This window comes from Fukomys damarensis, unplaced genomic scaffold (genome assembly GCF_012274545.1).
Source record: "Fukomys damarensis isolate Sample0158 unplaced genomic scaffold, DMR_v1.0_HiC HiC_scaffold_32, whole genome shotgun sequence".
Classification (NCBI taxonomy): Eukaryota; Metazoa; Chordata; class Mammalia; order Rodentia; family Bathyergidae; genus Fukomys; species Fukomys damarensis.
In genome coordinates this window covers 22,195,274-22,214,000 of record NW_022900944.1, presented here as the reverse complement: position 1 = coordinate 22,214,000, position 18,727 = coordinate 22,195,274, and positions in this window count along the sequence as shown.

The following is an 18,727-nucleotide window of genomic DNA, read 5'->3' as shown; positions in this document are numbered from 1 at the left end:
GTGTGTGTGTGTGTGTGGTGGTGGTGGTGGTGTGTGTGTGTGTGTGTGTGTGTGTGAGACAAGTGCCCTGCGGTCTCTTCCAAGAGGCCTCTAATACCGCCTTTGGAAAGGGATTTCACTTTCCTGGCATTGAGATCCACTGCATCCAAACCAAACCTTTCTTGACGAGGAGATATCAGCAAGGCCGCTCCTGCGGTCCAAATATAACCGTCCGAGTCTGGACTGGAAAGAGCAATCTCTCTGACCCCCGCCCCCCCACCCCGGGCCGGGACTGGCTCCTGCCTTTTAATCCTCTCTGTAATTGTCCGTAAATGCGTTAAGGTGCAAGAAAATCACTGCTGGATTTTCAAGACTCTGGAGCCAGAATCAGTTGGAATTGTGTTTCTCCAGTTAAGGTATTTGATACCTGGTGTTACTTTGTTTTTGTTTAGTCGAAACTTCCTGAACAGAAGAGATTTGTGCAGTCTGTGTTTTCTTGCTCACGATAAGACTTTGTAAGTTTTCCCCCACACATTCAAAATGTTGAAGACAGGCCAGGCCAGCCCGACCTGCCCTCCCCCAGTGCCCCCACGTTGTTAGAATGGTGACTTCTAACTCTCATTCTCCAAGGAAGGGAGAATGTGCACCGAGCCCTCTTCCCAAGACCATTTGTAGAGCAGGGCTGCCTTTTTCATTCTTAGCCTCTTCTAGATCTTACAGCACCACCCTCACCCCCCAGGCCGCTGCTGTCTCCCTTTGTTTTCTCTGTGGTGTTGATCCTGTCTGCTGTTATCAGATTTGTTTAGGAGCCCAAGCTGCCCTTCAGTGTTTGATCTTGGCATTAGCGATTTGTTATCTTGTTTACTTACCTGTATGGTTATATAGTTTTTTTGATCACCAGTCTTCCTGCTCCTCCAAAAAAGGAATAATAATTTCTGTCCTGCCTGCTGTGTTGCATCACAGAGGCAGTGAAGGCTCAGGAAAAATTAGGGCTTTGATCGTGAGCTTTTGATCCATATTTGATTTACAGTAGCTTACCAAGAATGGTCACAATGGAGTGGGTATGGTGTCACATGCTTGTGATCCCAGCTGCTTGGGAGGCTGAAACAGGAGAACTGCAAGTTTTGAGCCCAACTTGAGCAACTCAGTGAGACCCTGTAACCACTCCCCGCCCACAAAAAAAGATAAAAGAGACTGGGTATGTAGCTCAGCACTCCCACTGAACTGTTTTGGGTTTTTTTTGTTATGTTTTTTGTTTGTTTGTTTTTTTAAAGATAGTCTGTTCTATGGTTTCTTCACTTGAGAGCATTAATTAAATTCTGGTTTCTCTAAACCTACTTGGCTTGTGGCCCTTCTGTATTTCCTTTAGGCATCCGACCTGCTAGGGTGGCTGTGCTCTGGGCATAGATCTGTGACAAGACTCGTGTTTGTCCCCAGCCCCAATTGCCACAGCACATATGTTTCTCAAAATCTTCCTGTGTCTGAGGCATTTCCTATTCTATATTCTCTATTTCCCCTCTGTGATTTGACTGTCTCGTCTTTCCTTCTCTTGCTTCACAATTTCTGATTTTTCATGGGTCCCTGTTCTTTTTACCAAGATAGATTTTGGAAAGGACATCGCTCCTACAATTGTCAGTGTGTTTTAGTGTGCGCCTGTCCTAGTGATTGCTATATCAGCTGCATTAGCTGAGTTTGATTTAAATCCCCAACTGTACCCTGGTAATTTCCTATGAATAAATTGGAATCCCTGACTTTAAATTATCTAGGTCAGAAAGAAGAGCTGGAAACATTTTTCACTATTTTGGGCATTTTCTAGAGTTTAAACCAAATGCTTGGTGGAGGGGTAAATGGTTTCCATTTATGTCTCTACAAAGCATTAGCCCTTGGGATGGTTATTAAAACAGAGGTTTTGTTTAAGGATCAGCTTTCTTTAGTATTTATTTCCTAGTGTTGAATCTTGACGGGAGTGTGGAAGCATGGAGGGCAGGAGGGAGTCCAGATGGAATGCTCAGGTGGGCATTTCAGGCTGGCAAGCGGAAGGAATCCTCTCTGGTCCTTTTAGAAGTATTTGGTTTTAAAATAAGGGACTTGTTGCAAAGGGGCCATAAGGATGTAGGCGATGTAGAGGTGCATACACTTGGAACACTGAAGAGACTAGAGAGGAGGGGGCATTGAAAGTGTGGTTATTGAAATCAGCTGTCTTTAATCAAGAGTGGAATTAGCAGGAGCAAAAAAAAAAAATTTTGTAAGGAACAAAACTGAAGAGATCTCATTGCTTTAGATTTCTGGGTTCCAGGTGGTTCAGAATGCAGACCAGCTCACATTCTGTCTTGTCCCAGGGTAAAGGGGTGGCTAATTAGAATGCTCTGTGCTTTGTGTCAGGGAACATTTTCCTGCTTCCCTCACACCTAGGTTACTATTTCCAAAAACTATTTATGGAGCAACTGTGTTGCCTTCACTCTGCTGGATGGTATTGAGAAGGTGTCCTTGAGAATCCATTGTCCTTCGGGGGTAGCAGAGATGAGAGAGGCCATGAACCTGCGCGCTTGCGTGATTTCACTTCAGCAGAGACGCGTGCCACAGCCATGCGGGAAGGAGCAGGGAAGAATCTAGGTGCGGTTCTCGAGACCAGGACAGTTTTTCAAACCACAGGTAACTCAGAGCAGAAAGGGTGAGAAAACGCTTTAAGGCAGAAAGCACCTCAGTGCAAAGTGAAGGGACCTGGTTCAGCACAGCTATTTTGGGGAAATGGCTGCAAACAGAGCTGCTTGGCCTGCTTGGCTTTGAGGACGAGGTGGAGGAAGAGGGAACTGCAAGCGTGACGTGGAGTCAGATGAGCGTGGGGTGGGGCAGAGCCTTGGAAGGGCTTTCCAGAGGGTTGCAAGTGGACTTTGGATCTGTGACTTTGGAAAAGTGTCCTGGAGCTCGGTGCTGGCTTAGAATCATGACTGGTGTTAATGAATAAGAGGGACCCTCGGCAGAGCAATCCTGTAATGAACCAAATCCAAGGCGGCATTGATTACACGACACGTTAGGATGTCAGGGGAATTAAAGTACACAACAAAAAACTCTTAAAAGAATTACAGAGCCAGGTGCAGTGGCAGAGACCTGTTATTTCAACAGAGGGAGGCTGAGGCAGGAGGATGGTAAGTCCCACATTTTTAGAGAAAAAAGTGTATATATGTGTGTTTGGGAGGAAAACAGCTTTTAAACTATTTTATAATATGGATATATTGCCTTTTCATTTGAAGAAGACAATCAAGAAAAAAATGGAGTTATATGAATAAGAACAAAGAGAGAAACAACATCAAATCCTTAGGCTTCATGAAGGGAGATAAAGCTGTCAGCAGGAAGCACAGAAATGACCCAGGAAAGGGAAGGAAAAGGGAAGACTGGAAAGTTCTGCAGTGGCTGAGAAAGGGAGGCAAGCAGATGATCAGAGAGACAGGAGGTGCGCAGCCGAGGACTAGAAGCCAGATAACCTGGGGGATGAGGAGCAAGACTTGCTTGCTCTGGGTTCCCATGAGTCTAGAGCCCTAGCCAGGTGAATGGCCCGGGTACTGTCTGCCAGGACAAAACACAGAAGAATAGCTTTGGGAAATGTATAGATTGATGAATTCAGTTTTGAGCATATTAAGTTTGAGGCACTGGTGGGCAATAAAAGTATCTGGAAGGCAGTTGGCCATATGTTTGAGGAACGAAGGATGTGTGACATTAAATGCTAGAAATAGCATTTAAACCACAGGTGAGGATAAAATTGCTCAGAAAGAGATATATAGGCAGCCAGGCATGGTGGTGCTTGCCTGAAATCCTGCCACAGGAGGCTGAGGCAGGAAGATCACAAGTTGAAGGCTAGCCTGGGCTACTTAGCAAGACCCAGACTTAAAAAATAAGAAGGGCTAAGGGTGTAGCTCAGTACTTATTGGACTCAATTCTGTAGGGCAGGGGGCCGTGGAAGGGACAGAGGCTGAACCCACATTTACCAAATAGAAAGAGGGAAAAGAAACCTATGGAGGAGACCTGGAAGGATAGCTGGAGGGGAAGAGAAACACTGCTGGACCCCATGTCATAGCAGCACATGAGCAGGAGGAGGAGCAGCTCGCTGAGGCACTGCCAAGGTAGATGAGATGAGAAACAAGAACAGAGCTCACTGTCTGGGCAGCGGGCCGATCAGATCGGGAGCAGTTTCAGGGGGAAAGTGTGGGAGAAAGGCCAGGTCACCAGGGGCTCTGTGGTGAGGAGGTAGAGACAGGTAGATGAGAGAGAGACTCATCCATGAAGGAAGCAGAGAAGAAGAGTCTGGAGAGGGGGCTACCTGAGCAGATAATGTAAGATTTTTTTGTTTCAGAACAGATATGATTGTGTCTGTGTGCTGAAGGAAAAGAGATAGGAAAGGATGTTTTAAAAATAGAAAAAGAGGAAATAAATGATGAAGGGGGACTGGGGTAGGGCTGGAGTTGAGAGTTCAGGTAGAGGGATTCCCTGGGACAGAACTAGAGAGGGAGGTGCATCCCTCCATTAGGACCGGGAGAGAGAGAGAGGAGCAAGAAGTGGTGGCACCATCTGTAAGCTAGGTCCTGGGGCAGGGGAGAGGCAGGAGGATCACTAGGTCAAGGCCAGCTGGGCAAATGAAATTGTAAAAAAGAAGTGGGGGTGCAGGAGAGGCAACAGAGAGAGAGAGAGCAGGAAGGAGAGGAGGGAAGAAAGAGAGAAGAAAAGTAGATATAGCAGGACTTAGGGTAGGCTAATTCAGGAGGCTGAGGCAGGAGAAGTGCCATGAGTTGGAGATCAGCCTGAGCTATGTACTGAGCTCAAGGATAACATGAACTACATAGCAAAAATAAGGTCAGCTATAACAAATAAACAGTATCTTCTAATGATTAAAAACTTTATCTCACACATATGTTTAAGGCACTTTGGACAGACAAGCAGAAAACTACATTCCATGAAGTTATTTAGGGATCGAGCCTGATGGGACATCAGCTTGGAAGCTATTCAGTGTCAACTTTTGTACATGGTTTCATCTCACTGAATAGCTTCCAAGAAGGACAAGACCATGGTGATATGTGTCGTGCAAGTGGGTATCACACCAGGGCCCAAATTCCACTGGCAAAACCCTTCAGCCCACAATAACACCTCACAGCAAAGGAGGTTGAGAAATGTGGAGGCTGTGCGTCTGGAAGGTAGGAAGGGAAGGGTTTGGTTGGTCTCTGACATCACTCTTGCTACAAATTCACGTCATTTGGAGAAGGCTGAGAGATTTTATGCATGAAGATTTTTCTTTGGGCTGTAGATCTGCTGAGCTGGAGTACTTAGGCGAGAGAGAAGCATGAGTCAGATTTGAGCATCATTTGTGGGTACTGGTCTCTCCAGTGGGACTACCATTTGGTCAAGGGAATCAACTTACTTTAAAAGTTTATAATGTCAGGGGCCAGGGATTTAGCTCAGCGGTTTGGTGGCCTGCCTTGCAAGTGCAAGGACCCGAGTTCAATCCCTGGTGCCAAAAAAAAAAAAAGTTTATAATGTCAGGGGCCAGGGATTTAGCTCAGCGGTTTGGTGGCCTGCCTTGCAAGTGCAAGGACCCGAGTTCAATCCCTGGTGCCAAAAAAAAAAAAGTTTATAATGTCACCAGACAAAATCATTGTGAGATTTTCTCCATTAGGGCAGAGTACCCTGGGGTAACAAGGTGGGCACCAGACTGTCCCAGGGCTGATGGGTGGCAGTGGGGTGGTGAAAAGATATGTGAAAGACATTAGTGATATGGATGGATAGAGGGAGCTAAGGGATTGAAAGTAAAGGTCTGAGGATGTCTTGGTGGGGTTAAAAAAAGAGGATAGAATGGCAGTAAGTGAATAAGAGAGCTAGAAGCCTAGCATATTGTGAGGAAAACATTAAATATTCTTAAGTCTTGGAGCTTTAAACTTCTGAGTTAGGGGGTAGTGACAAGGTTCAGAGTGGGCAGTGTGCATGAAGCACAGTGGAGGTGACCCTGAGATGACAAAGTCATGGAATTGTGACTGGGAGCTTGGAATGATGAGTCTTACACAGGGATACTGAAGTCATCCAGATAAAAACGGCACCAAGAGTCATCTTAGAAAGTCCTTAGAACTGTGGCATGAGCAACTCAGAAGGCCTCCTGCCAGGAGAACTTGCTTACCGATGGGCCAGCAAAGGGTGTGATACTGTAATGACCTAACACACCTTGTCCCATGACAGGTCACTCTTCCTCACCAGGTCGTTACTGTTATGTATTAAATATCTGTGTTTTCCCCAAATTCACAGGTTGAAACCTCAGCCTGAATTTGGTATTGGGAGGTAGGGGTCTTCTGGTTCTTATTATTGTTCAAATCTTAAAGGTCTTAAAAGGCTACATATGGAAGGATTGGTCACCAGCCTACGGCAGCTACTGGGAGGTGGTGGAAAGAAGTTAGATCATCAGCACACCTTTGCACAGGATATTGGGTTCTGGCCCCCTCCTTTCTCAGTCTTTACTTCCCAGGTTCTGGGAGTTGAACAGCTTTGCTTTACCACATGGTTGCTGCCACCATTTTATGCCTCACCATGGACCCAAAATCAATGGAGTGGGCTAACTATGGACTGAAATGTCTGAAACTGTGAGCTGAAATGAGTTTGTTCCCCTCTTAATTTGCTCAGGTACTTTGTCACAGTGACAGAAAGCTAACACGAGGCATGTAGCCCCAAGAGTATGATTAGTGACTTCATAAAAGACCCCAGAAAGCTCCCTTTCGGCCCTGTGAGGACACATTAGGAAGACAGTCATCTGTGAAACCGGAAGCAGGTCTCACCGGACACCAAATCTGCCAACATGTTGATCTTAGACTTCTTGGCTTCTAGAACTATGAGAAATAAATGTTATTCAAGGCCTAGGGATCAGTCCCTAGTATGCAAGAAAAAAAATTAAAAGATGTTCAATTTTTAAAAGATGTCCATGCTACTATGCTAAAACAGCCTGAGCAGAGTAAGTCAATCACTTTGCAGAAAATAGCTCTCCTTACTGTTAATGTGTATATATTCCTTATAGGTTTTTTTTTTCTTTTTTCTTTTGAGTTGGGGTCTTGCTATCTTGCTTAGGCTGGTTCTGAATTCCTAGGATCAAGTGATCCTCTTCCTGCCTCAGCCTCCCCCAGCTTGTAAGATGTATTCTATGTTTTATTCTTTGCCTTCAGTCCAACCCTCTATTGTGATGTAGAGTGGCCTCTCTACCTAAGAAGGCAGAACTGCCCAATGCTAGTCATTCAGGAAGCTGGCAGATCTCCTAGTGAAACCTTAGCTGGCACAGAGTAGAACAGTCAGGAGAGCAAACCTGGGTGGGTGGGGACACACCCTAAGGAATTCATTTGATTGTGGTTCGTGTGAAAAATGCCAATGGCAACAGCTTTGCCAGTCTGTTCTCCAATATTTTCATTATTAGCCAAAGCAACAAAGTATGGATTTCTCTTCTGTGAGGAAAAGAACCTGCCTCTTCATCATTGCTGAAGAGATGGGAGGCAGGTGGCCAATTAGTGAAATGATGTCTAGGTGACATGCTGGAGAGGAGTTATCTCTGTACTTAAAGATTATACAGCATGATTAATTGCTTTAAAAGAATCTGAAACAAAAACTTACATTTTTCCCCTTCAATGATGAGCTCCTCCTTAATAATCTGTGACACTAGCAGATTGTAGAGTAAGACATCACCAATATCTTTATAATTACAGCAAAAGCTTGGATTGTAATTTGTTCTGCAAGATGAGCAAACATTTCTCATAAATTTTAACTTGATAAACAGTACAAGTAGTGTATGATGCAGAATGTCACATGGTCACAACCAAGCCAATGGTTCTCCCTCTCCCTCCCTCTCTCCCTCTCTTTCTCTCTCTCCCTCTCCCTTGCTAGCTTCCCCACTGCAGGACTGTGAGTGATTATCTCACAACAGCAAGAGGCTGAGGAGGAGAGTGTTATCTGTAGAGGAGGAGGAGGAGGAGAAAAAGGCAGAGGACTCCCTCACTTCAGATGAGGTTATGGAGATGTATAAACTGTGGGAAGCCGTGCAAAGTTTTGTAGAAAAGCACCACCCAAATGAGGCTGTGCAGTGCTGGCGATGCATCTGTTTAATGACAAAGCAGTGTCACATTTCTGCAAAATCCTCAAAAGGAGGACAAAGCAGTGTCACTGTGCAGTTTCTTCTTGAAGTTGCATGAAAAGAAAAAGATTCCATTGAGCCAATTAGAGAGCAGTGATTCTGTCAGTGATCATGAAAGTCATCCAACACAATAACCCTCCTCTCTGTCTCCCTCTTACCAGCCATGAAGGTTTTCAATGGTAAGTGCACATTCATTTGTTTTTTTCTTTATATTTTCTTTACTATTTTGTATTATTATTATTATTTGTTTTTGAGACAGAGTCTCACTATGTAGTTTAGGCTGGACTTGAACTCACTTTGTAGTCCAGGCTGGCCTGGAACTCACAGTGATCCTCCTGCCTTAGCCTCCCAAGTGCTGGGATTACAGGTGTGTGATACTGCTATGCCTGGTTTATTATTTTGGATAGTATAGTATTGTAATCACTTTTTATATGAATATTGTTGGGTTGTAGAACAAATCATCTGAGTTTCCATTACTTCTTATGGGGAAATTTGCTTTGATACACAAGTGCTTTGGATTACAGACATGGTTCCAGAACAAATTATGCCTACGATCCAAGGTTTTACTGTATTTATTTTTTTCATTTTTTTTTTTTTACCTTGGGACATTCAACTTTATTTTCTGTTGAGGTGAAATTCATGTAACATAAAATCAACAATACTAAAATGAACAATCCAACACAATTTAGTGCATTTGTAATGCTGTACGACCTATCTAGCACCAAAACATTTTAACACTCCAGAAGGAAATTTTTACCCATAAACAGTTGCTCTCCCCTTTGCACAACACTGGCAACCACCAAACTGTTTTGTTTATTTTGAATAATTTTTATGGGTTGTTTTTTTTTTTTTGAACCAAGATCGAGCTCGGGTCCTTGAGCTTGGTGAGACAGGTGGCAGAACCACTGAGCTAAATCCCCAGCCTGAATAATTTTATAAATAGAATGATACAACATGTGGTCATGTATGTCTAGGTTTTAAAACAATTTAGTATAATGTACACAAGTTCCATGTTATAGCATGCATCAGCTTTTTATTCTTATTATGAGGGAAAAATACTGTACTGTTTGGATAAGTCACAACTCAATTATTCTTCCACTAACTTTTCATATTTTCTTATATAATTTCTATTTCTATTTATTTTATTTTATAATATACATGTTATGGCTTATTTCTTGATATCCCCCCAAAGCTTCATGCACTAACAGCTGAGGCTTCTGAGAGTGACCGAACCATAGATATATGATACTGGATTAGTCTTCTGATTGGTTTAGCATAGTACTGGATGTGGGTGATGGACTTACTGAAGAGGAAAGCTCCATCTTGGGTGTGGGTGGCACCAACCAATAGGCTTATAGCCTGGATGGAATAAAGAGAAAGAAGGAAGGTATGCTGCTTTCTGCCTACCATGCCATGAGCTCTTTCTCTTCTGTGCTGCCCCTCTGCCATATCTCCCTGTCTTGGAACCAGTTGACAGGGACTAGAACCTCTACAAACTATGAGCCAAAATAAACCTTTCCTCCTTTAAACTGTTTCAGATATGATGTCCCAGCAATGAGGAAGTAACTAAGACAGTATGTAACACTGGTACCATAGTACATGCATATAATTTAAAATAAATCATCACCCTGGACTACTTGTGCTCCATGAGCCTATTACACATTTTCTACAGTTTTGTGTTTTTGTCTTCATTGGGTTATACCTGTGCTATGAGTATCTCCCCTAATTGATTGTGACTTTCTAGAGGGTAAGGGTCCTTTTTTATTTCCTTGAGTACTGGGAATTTCAACACAGTGCCTTTGCACTGAACTGTATCCCAGCCTGTTTTATACTCTGAAACAAATTCTCACCGGGTCACTAAATTGCCCAAGCTGTACTTGAACTTGTTGTACTGCTCCCTCAGCATCCCATGGTGCTTGGATGGCAAGCATGCACCACCACACCTAGCTAAGGATCCTTCTTAATCACTCACTTTATCTCTAATGCCATACAGTTGCAAGTAGTGAGTAGTGAGTTCCAGGTGTTCACAGAATTTAATCAATGGTAAGCTTCTCCTTAATGATATACTGGGGATAAGAGATCTGCCAGCTTCCTGAATGCCTAGCATCGGGCAGTTCTACCTTCTTGGGTAGAGACGACATTCTACATCACAATAGAGGGTTGGACTGAAGGCAGAGAATAACACATAGAATACATCTTACAAATGGGGAGGCTGAGGCAGGAAGAGGATCCCTTGATCCTAAGAATTTGGAACCAGCCTGAGCAAGATAGCAAGACCCTAACTCAAAATACTCAGTGTCCTAACCCTCAAACCAATATGACATATATCTTATATATCTTATATATGTCATATACAAATAGAAACAAAGGGCACAAGCCTTCATTTCACATAAAGTGTTTTGTAAGAATGATTCCCAAGGTACGATATATGGGTCAGCTTTCCTGTTGCTGGGGAAAATACCTGACACATCTGAAACTTAAAGGAGCAACTTAACTGGCTGTCAGTTTGAGATGTTTCAGTCCATGCTCACCTGGTTCCAAGGCTGAGACATCGTGGTGGAGGGGCATGGCAAAGCAAATCTGCTCACTTCATGGTGGCCAGGAAGTAGAGGAGAGAAGAATAGCACCACAGAGGAAGGGGTTAGGGACCAGATATAGTCTTCAAGGCCATGCCCCCATAACTCACACTGGGACACCCCAGAAGTGTGCCTCAGTGTCTCTCAAGCCAATCATGCTTAACCATCACATAAGGTCTGTAGGTTGCCTAAAAGTTGACTGTAAATTAAATTTTTTTTTTTTTTTTGGGTACCAGGGATCAAACTCAGGGCCTTGCACTTGCAAGGCAGGTATGGTGCCACTGAGCTAAATCCCTGGCCCCAACTGTAAATTAATTTTAACAAATGTTTGACTTTATTGATTACATGTGAAGGACATGCAGTTTCACAGACTTTTCTTTCCATGTAGCTACTTATTAGTAATCTACTAAATGTATTGTTAAAATTTTATATGGTACAATTAGCACATACCTAAAGAGTGGTAAAGATTCTAATTTCGCACTCTACTAAAAAGTCTGGTAACCAGAGAAATCCTTGGTAAATGCACATATGCTGATTCTGATTGTGGTCCCTCTTGCTTTTTAATTATAAATGACCAAAAGTTTAGTTTTCTCATTGTCAGTCTGTCCTAGATTTCATTAGTTGGTTGGTATCTTGGCAGAATGGTTACAGACAAGTGCTGTGGAGGGCGAATGTCTTCCACATACACTGTGTGAACTTGGGCAAGTCACTCAATTTTCCCAAGGATCAGTTTTTGCAAGTCAAAATTATGTGAGGTGGTACATGCTTGTAGTTCCAACATTCAGGAGCCAGAGGGAGAAACATCACTGAGAGTTCAAGGCCAGCCCGGGCTACAAAGTGAGTTCAGGCCCGACCTACACTACATAGTGAGACCCTGTCTCAAAAAAATTTAAAAATAAAAAAAAAAGGTGGGAGGGCTGGGGTTGTAGCTCAGCGGTAGTGCTTGCCTAGCATGTGAAAAGCCTGAGTTTACTCCCAGTATATATATGGCAAGAAGTGGGAGTAATAGGATTTATCAGTTTGGTGTAGGGAATCATAAAGTTAATTCAATGTAAAGTGCTTTCACAGAATGGTCTTTAGCATACAGGAGGGCCTTGATAAAAGGGATTTGTTGTGGTATATAAGTGCACGAAGGGCATTGTGGCTTGTAGACAGGCAGATCTATGTGAACTGTGGATTATGGGGAGTCACAGGGAAGTACAGTAGTAAATAAGAACACAAGCAAAGTCAGGCCTGGTGGTGCACACTTCTGATCCCAGCACTCTCTGAGGCTGAGGCGGGAAGATCACAAGTTCAAGCCCAGCCTGGGCAATTTAGTGAGAACTTGCTTCAAAATGAAATATGAAAAAGGCCTAGGGACATAGTTCAGGGTGAAGGCCATGGGTTTAATCTCCAGACTGCAAACAAAACCAAACAAAAACAAAATTAAAACAAAACAAAACCACCAAGACAAACAGTTGAGAAGGTGCTGGAAATAAATATATATAGGAATGATCTGGTTCGGCTAAGAGTGACAGAAGCCAAAATAACAGTGACATTAAAATAAAAGTTTATTTTTTTCACATGCAACCATAGGCAGCTCAAAGTTGGTATAACTGCTATCATTAGTTAACCCTGATTCCTTCCATCTTGTTCTACTGTTTTCCCAAATGGGATTTCCATTACATCATCTAAATGACTGTTCCAGCACCAGCCATCATATCTGCATTCCAGCTAAGAGGAGGAAAGAAAGGCAAAGAGAAGGACATAACTCCTCTCTCAAAGGACACTTCTGGAAGTTGTACACAACACTGCCACTTCCGTTCCTTTGGTGGGAAAGTAACCCCACAGCCACAGGCAGCTGTAAAGAGAAGCTAAGAAATAAACTCTTTTGTCTTGGCAGGTTCTCAACCTAAAAATGAGCAGTTTATTAGTAAAGAACTGAGTTTATCAAGTAATGCACAACTGGACTTTCAGAAAGGACAAATTATTGAATGGCATCATAATGAATATTTCAGGATATTTATGCCCCAAAGACCCAGGTATGTACTACTTGAACCCCAATAGCACCCTACTAGTTAATTTATCAATCCAAATGCTCTTATTCATTAATTATTATCATTATAGGGGAAGTAGCCAGCCTTAAATTTTAGATTTCTGTGGCAGGCATATAGTAATAGTTTCCCTATATGTTACTTTTTTCGGGGAAACACTCCTTCTCATAGCCATGGATGGTTATCTTCTTAGGCCACCTTTCTTTAGCTGCATAGATGAGAAGACAGCATGTGACCCAGGAAAGACCAATAAAATTATTTTTCTGGTTTTTAAAAACAGAACCAAGGGGCATAATTTTAGCTCTTGTATGAATGGAAATATAAGCTCCACTACCAATAGGAATGTAAAATGGCACTACTTCTTTGAAAAGTATAATGGCAGCTCTTCAAAAGGTTAAATGCAGAGGTAACACATGGCACATCTACTCTTAACTGTGTGTTAGTCAGCTTTCCATTCTTTGATGACATACTTGAGATAATTAACTTCTAAGGAGGAAAGGTTTATTTTGGCTCATAGTTTCAGAGGCTTCAGTCCATGGTTGGTTGTCCCTGATGCCTTTGGAACTGTGCTGGGAGCATGTGGTGGAAACAGCTTCTTGTTACATGTTAGCTGGGGAACAAAGAAAGATGAAAAGGAGATATGACATAAGGTGTATGATCTTTGGATGATACAGAACCTCCAAATAATCCAAATAGTGTAAGGGAAATAATATAACTCCCGGGGTGGGGATTTAGCTCAGTGGTGCCACCGCCTGCCTCACAAGTGCAAGGACCCAAGTTCAATCCCCAGTAATAAATAAATAAATAAATAAATAAATAAATAATTAATAATAACTCCCAACATATTAGATGTCCAAAATGCTGAGTTTATGTTCTTTAAAATCAAAGAATGAATTCTAGGAACAATGGTGGTTAAGGGTAGGGGATATTAAAGGAAAGACAGCTCCTGCCTCAGAGGACAGGAGGGGACCCCCAGAAGGTGGGTTGCCTGGGACCCCACTTTTCAGGGAGATTTTATGGAGCAAAGCCACAAGGTGAGGTGGGAACAAAGTGGAACAAACTATCATCAACTAATAAGATCCAGTGGAAAATCACAACGTGGGTATGGGGTGGGACAAAACTATGGTCAACCAATAAAATTACTAGTCTCAATTACTTAGGCAATATTGATTAAATGGGGATCAAATGGGGAAGCAAGTCAGGTAGCAGGCATGCATGGATGAATAAGGATTTTTGGTAAGGGATGGGTCAGAGATCTTTCTAGGAAGAGATGGATTAAGGTTTTGGTTCTCCACTCAGGTGACTGATACCTATTTAGAATATTAATTCCTGCAGTTCATCCCTAGAAGTAGGTGCAGTGTCCTCTTGAAGCCTGACCTTCAGTGAATGTGTCTCCTGCCACAGTTGTCTTCTGGGTTGACTCCCTCAAGGGCCTGGCCCTGCCTAACTGCCTATCATATAGACAATTAATTTAGCTGTCTACAATAAAGGGACTGGATTCTTACTTCCTTTTGACATAACGCAGTTTTAGCAGAGATTTTAGAGCTTTCAAGGCTGTAGTTCGCGTGCCATAAGTTCACCACCACTGCCATAAGGCCTCCCAAGGAAGTCCTACATCTTAAAGGCTCCACTGTTTTGCAGGAGTGCCAAGCTGGGGGCCAAGCCTTTAAAACATGGGTCTTTGTAGGACATTCTAAATCCAAATGATAGCGTTATGTATCCAATAGAATAAAAAATATATGGTCACACAAAAACTTGTACAAGAATGTTCATAGCCAAAAAATGGAATCAACCAGGACTAGTGAAACCCTGTCTCAAAAAACAAGCAAGCAAGCAACAAAGAAACAAACAAATTATATCTTTCATAATGTAATGTTTTGTTTTTGTTTTTGAAACAGGGTCCCACTAGTTCAGGCTGGCCTTGAACTTACTATGTAGTCCACATTGGCCTCAAACTCACAGCAACCTTCCTGTCTCAGCCTTCCAAATTCTGAGAGCCTCAAACTCACAACAACACTCCTGCCTCAGCCTCCCAAGTGCTGTGATTACTGGTGTACACCACCATGTCTGGCTTAGTGCTTCTGAGTAAACTAGCACTTTTTTGAGTTCTATGAGTCACAGTAACAAGTTATCAAATCTGAAAGAGTCTTGAGAACACTGCATTTATAGCTATGCCAGTTAGTAAGTTAGTAAGAAGTTAGCTGACCTCTGGGATTGTAGGCTCTGAAGTGGAGACAGCCATAGGACTGAGTATGTAACCTGCCGAGTCTGCAGCAATTGTGGGTAGGGTGTCAAATGGAATGGGTTTGCTAGATGCCCAGTTGGTTGTTGGAGAACTGTTGAGTTTTCAGAGAAGGTAGCTTTTGCTAAGTGGGCACTATCTGTGAAGTCTGAGAACACTACAAGAAAGTATTTAGTACAGAAGTACTAGGCCTTGAATATAAGATAGAGGCAACTGTGCTACTTTGAGATGTTTATTTTAGATAAAAGTATTAACATTTTTGCCACCATTAGATTCATTTATTTTATAAGTTCTTATAAAGTTAATTATCATACATACAGATTAACAGCCAGACTAACAGGACCCCCCAAAACCCATATAAAACATATTATACAATTATACTAAATCAAGGTACACTTTGTTTTTGGTTTTTTGAGACACGGTCTCACTATGTAGCCCGGGCTGCGGAAATTCTACTGCCTCAGCCTCCCAAGTGCTAGGATTACAGGTGTGTGCAACCATGTCCTGCTCAAGGTACACTTCTAGATACATTGTTTATTCTGCATTACATTAACTATTCTCTCCCCTTTAAAAAAATCTCATTGTCCTTTTTCACTTTATTTATATATTGTGTCATACTGCTGGGACAAAATATCCAATATCCAAAGTTAGAGGGTTTATTTTGGCTCTCAGTTTGTAGAGGTTTCAGTCCTTAGTTGGCTGGTTCCAAGGCAAGGCGGCACAGCAGAGGGGCATCACGGAGGAAAACAAGTACACAGCAGGGCAGGTAGAAATCAGGGAGCCTGCCTTCCTTTTGTCCCTTCATATTCCATCCAGGCTACAAGCCTATTGGTTGGTGCCACGCACACCCAGCATGGGAGTTCTCTCTTCAGTAAATCTATTCAGCAACACCCAGAACTAATCCAATTAGAGGGGTAATCCAGTTATTATGCCCTTAAGCAGGTCACACACCCATGATTCCACCACCTCCCCAAGCCATGCCTATGAGCACATAGGCTTGGGGGGGCACCTAAATATTAGCTACAGCACCACGCAACATTTAAACTTGTATCTGATTAGCTCACATAAGTGTCATGGTGCACACAACTCAAATTCATCCTTCTTTATGCCAGAGTAGTACTCTATTGTGTATGAACACCACAGCTTCTTTATCCATTCATCTGTTCACGGACACATATGCTGCTTCCAAGACTTAGCTATTTTGAACTGTGATGCTCTAAGTAGGGTATGTAGGTGTCACTGTAATGTTATGTCTAACTCTTTTGGGAAGATACATGGAAGGGAAATAGCTAAATCAAAAGGAACTTCTGTATTTACCTTTTTTGGGGAAAAAAGTTGAGCATACCGATTACCATATTGGTGTACTAATTTACACTCCCACAAACAATGCGGAAGGGTTCTTTTCCCCTCACAGTCTCACCAGCATTTGTTATTGCTTGATTTCTTGATGACAGCCTTTCTTTGTGGAGTGAGATGGAATCTCAGGGTTGTTTTAATTTGCATGTCTCAAATGGCCAGTGATGTCGAACATTTTTTCACGTATTTATTGGCCGTTTGTACTTCTTCACTTGAGAAATGTCCGTTTGTTTCAGATGCCCACTTTTTATTGGGTCCTTAAATTTGTAGAGTCTAATTTTTTGAGTTCTTTATTTATTCTAGACATTAGTAAACCATAAAGCTTTGCAAATCTTTTGATAGTTAACATTATAAAATTACTATTGAATTCTTTTTCACCATTAGTAGAGATATAGCTGTCACATTTAGTACATATTAGCTGTAAGTCAATACCTGGGTTGTCTTAATGTATACACTGTAATTGTGAAGAAGATAAAAGAAAGAGAAAAGAAGAAGAGATAAAAAGCAAGGAAGAAGGATAAAGGAAGCCCCAATAAACTGGTTAAGAAGAAAGGAAGAGGGCCAGGGATTTAGCTCAGTGGTTCTGCTGCCTGCCTCACAAGCACAAGGTCCCGAGTTCGATATCAGGTACCAAAAAAAGAAGAAAGGAAGAAAAGAAAAAAAATATATAAAAAACCAAAAATACCACACACACACTCACAGAAACAAAAATGAAAACAAATTTTTGAACATGTGATTTTCTTCCAGGATCTATAATTTGGGCACAGTGTCAAGACGTGACTGTGCTTACATGACAGATGGAGAAGGCAGTCAGACCCCAGATCCATGCTCAATGCAGGCACAAGCAGGCAGTGGATTAGGGCGAAGGCACCAATTCTGTGACCTTCAAAACCAGAGCAGTTCGGGCTGAGCCTGGCCTCTGGCCATGGGGGTAGGGCCTGTGTACTTTAGCTTAAACCCCTCAGGGGGTCTCTTGCCAGCCTGACCACAGCTCCCTGACCACGGCTGTCTCCCATGGCTGTCCTTTACCCAGTCACAGTGGGAACATAACAGTTGGATCCCTGAATTGAAGCCATCCCTTGGCTGCTCTGGGTCCTGGGTTCAGATACTCAACCCCTCCCCCAAACAGCATTCAGCCAAGCCCTCTTTCTAGGAGGGCTTGGACTTTCCAGGAGGGCACTTGGAGTGGAGTCACCCACCAGCTGCTGCAGCAGACACCGCTGGTCTGTTCCACTGCACTGCTTCTCCCGGAAGCCCTCTGGAGTTCCCCACTTTCACTTTGTAGATTCAGTCTTCCTTTCTTGGGAAGCCTGAGCCAGCAGCTGAGGGAAAAATGCAGATTCTCCCCTCCCTTTTCAGTGTTGTGTTTTGTCTCTTCAATTTCTCTGTAAGTTTACATTTTTCTGTCAGATCCTTCCTGGTTCCTGGGGATTAGTTACCAGGGATCTAACTCTTTTTTTTTTTTTTCCCCTTCCCCAAGTTATTTTCCAGTGTCCAGATTCTGAATCTCAGAGACACTGAGTTGTTGCTTAACACTTTGCCAGTTTGCCAGAATGCCAAAAATATTAACATTCTAAAGTGGAGTTTGGTGGTATGTACCTATAATCTCAGCTATTTGGGAGGCTGAGGCAGGAGGATGTAAGTTTGAGGCCAGCCTGGACAACTTATTGAAACTTTGTTTTTAAATAAATAAAATAAATAAATGGATATGTAACTTAGTGGTTGAGTGCTTGGCTAGCAAGTGCAAGACCTGGCTATAATCTCCCATACCACAAAAAGAACATATTGACATGTTAAGAGGAGTCATTCTCTTTTTTTTGTCTGTTTGGTTTTTTGTTTGTTTATTTATGAGACAAGGTCTAGCTATATAGTCCAGGCTGGCCTTGAACTCACGATGTAGCCCAGACTTGCCTCAAACTCCCAGTGACCTTTTTGCCTCGGCCTCCTGAGTGCTGGGATTACAAGTGTCTGCAACCATGCCTGGTTTGGAGGAGCCATTCTTGACCATATAAATGTTTACAAGGTATACTTCTTAGAGGACAAGTATTTTCTCTTCTTATTTACTTTATCAAAGATAATGAGTCCTGTGTAACCAAAAATATTTATGGTATATTTGTCTGAAAGCTCCCTGTTAGCCACAAGATTATATTCGTCTCCATCAAGACAAATCTCTATGGGATCTTGAAACAAAACAGCAACTGCTTTCAAGTAAATATGAGTGGTGGAATGATTGTAATAAAGTATATTTCCCACAATAGGTAACTTTTTATTACACTGATGCTTTTAGAAGAGTCATTACGTACATGCTTATTCTGTCCCCTCTTCTCCTCTTTGGCCTCCCCTTTTCAGCTATTAAAAAATTATAGGTGATCATTGTTTTCAAGTAGCTTCCTTCACT